Consider the following 2,875-nt stretch of genomic DNA (forward strand, 5'->3'; position numbering starts at 1 on the left):
CATGTGCCTGGTGTACCCTTATCAGACGGGTAGTCATGATGGGTATAATGGGCTTCGTATATTTTACCCCAGTGTCAATTTGATGGCATGCACTACTCTCTCACTCAATAATAATAATAATAATAATAATAATAATAATAATAATAATAATAATTATTATTATTATTATTATTATTATTATTATTATTATTATTATTATTATTATTATTATTTCATTTATTGGCCATCAGTGCCGACATATAGGGGGCAATACAGTAGACGTGGACTGGGGATTTTACACAAAACGAGTACACAAAACAATAACAATCATATCAAACATTAGGAATATAACGATGAATGTTCCCTAATAGTAGGGTAACTACCTGGGGTTGGCTCAAGTACCCCACCAATCCTGAACCACTCTACACTTTGAGGGCAGCCAGGAAGGGCACCCTTTTCCATCTCGAATTCACTAGCCTGCAGGCGCATTATTAGAGTAGATCCACTCACATGGGCCATTTTCACTACATTCCACCTTTTAGCCAATGTACTGGGAGGCATGACTTCTCTCTCCACCCCCATTTTCCTTTCCAAGTGAAATTTGAAAAAGTTGTTGGGGGATTGACTGAGAAAAGTGTCTGTCTTCAGCCCAGGTTGAAACCTGATCCACCGTACAACCTCTTTCGCCACTGCTGGGAGAGAGAGGAAAATAGCCTACCCTTCCGGACCAATGGAAGGTGGCGGACCGATTCTCACTATGGACTCAGACGGTAGCCGGATTCGACCCACACGTGATAACAGCTGTTCAATATAACCCCACAAGTCAGTAATGCAAGGACACTGGACGATTGTTTGCTGGACGGTTTTGTCACTCTCTGCGCATCTCGGGCAGGTCCGTCTTACAGCAACTCCGTGCCTGTAGAGTTTATTTCGAACCAGCAGTACCCCGCGATAACACTGCCAACCTAGGGACTTCTAGAAGTTATCCATCGTCCCCGGCTCGAAAGTCCTCCTGAACAGACTGGTCAGTTCGACTTCATCGACACCTATCGCCACTCCAAGTGCGTCATCGCTCTTCCCCTTCACTAACACTCTGTAGAATTCGAGAGTGGGTTTTCCACTGATCTTATTGCCCAACTGATATAGGGCAGTGAATGTCTAGCAACATTCCAGATTCCAGTCACCTTGTCTCGGTCTTTTCTTGGCCTAAGACTGCAGCTCGATCAAGGAGACAAGCTAGGGAAAGGCCTGTTTGACAAACGGTGACCACACCTGTTCACTGCTTAGGCAGAATATCTGGAGATGCCGCAGCCTCAGCGCATGTCTGCGCATCATTAGTCACGGTATGACCAGCCCTCCGCGTAGAGGACCACCTCACCAATGGAACCTGTCCCCTCCACAATAATTTGAAGAGAAGGTGCTCCAACTTGGCGAGGCGCGAACGGGGACATGGCATGACGGTGAAGCGGTAGTAAATGGCGGATGTGATATACGCATTCACCACCTCCGCCCGACCTTTCAGTGACAGCTTCCTCGCAGCCCGTTTTTGGGGGAGATTGGCTACCCTGTATATCACCTCGTCCCAGTTCTTATCCAACTGGAGGTCTGGTCCGAGCCAAACACCAAGCAACTTTACCGGTCCTTCCTTCCAGCGCCCAATGACGTTGTTGGACGGCATAGACTTGCCTCTCCAGGTGCCGAGCTGCAAGCCCACCGGCTTTTCCGGGTTAAGATTTGATTCCGTCAACTTTTCATATTCCTCCAATAATGTACCGACCCCTAGATTTTTGAGGTATCTGACACCATCACGGTGATATCGTCCGCTTAAGCCAACACAACCCTTCTGAGTCCCGGTTCAAGCGGGATGCCCTGCAGCAGCTCCAGCTTCCGAAGTAAAGGCTCAAGAGTCAATTCGTACAGAAGGGAGGAGGAGGAAGGGTATCCTTGACGGATCGATCGGGAGATATAAAACTGTTTCGAGAGGTGGCCATTAACTTTCAAGAAAGCCAGGTTTACACCCTACCCTTTTTGTGATGCATCACATGAGGTGGAGGTTGTCGTATATGGATCTGATCGGGATTGCGCAGGTTTGTGCCTCCCCAACCAAATCGTCGACGACAAGTGCCAACCTCTTCGCTAACACCTTCGCCAAAATCTTAAACTCTGTGTTAAGCAGAGTTATGGGGCTGAAGTTATCTAAAGTGCCCCTCTTGTTTTCGTCTTTCCTCATCAGCGTCACTGCGCCCCGGCTCACAGAACTGGAATGATTCTGCTGCCAGTTGCAGTGCGCGATTAGAGGAGATCGTAGAACAAGTCTGGTATATTTACGTAAAGCTCGTAGGGCTGACCATCTAAACCGGGTGACATTCGCCTCGTGCAGCCGACAAGGGCATCCTGAATTTCGGCTGAAGTTATCGGGCTTTCACAGCCCTCAAGGTGACACGACAAGCCGTCAAGGTAGAAACTGAAGTCCGCCACTGTCTCTGCCTCACCACTCTCCTCGAATAACCGAGCAAAGTGCTGGCAAAAAGCCTCACACATCTGACTGGAATTGTTCAGCTCGTGTCCGTCTCGTCCCGTCAAAGGCCGAATTGTAGTTTTGTTACCACGCTCCGCCTCTGCCACGCGGGCCCATCGAACAGCTTTGATCCCCTCGTTTCTTAGAGCACCTTCATGTTTCGCATTGAAGAACTGATCTAATGCCATTCTCGCTGCTAGCACATCGGTTGCAATGCCACTACAAATAGCCTCATCTAGTTTAGCTAGTAACTCCTCCTCCTGTCTATTTTTTTCTAACGCTACTTCTTTGCTAAACGCTCTAGATATTACTCTAATTTCTCTTTTGAGAGCCGCCCACCACCTGTTGTTGACGACCCCCCCCCCGTCAACTTCTGCT

Source organism: Octopus bimaculoides, chromosome 17, assembly GCF_001194135.2.
Source record: "Octopus bimaculoides isolate UCB-OBI-ISO-001 chromosome 17, ASM119413v2, whole genome shotgun sequence".
In the NCBI taxonomy this organism is placed as follows: domain Eukaryota; kingdom Metazoa; phylum Mollusca; class Cephalopoda; order Octopoda; family Octopodidae; genus Octopus; species Octopus bimaculoides.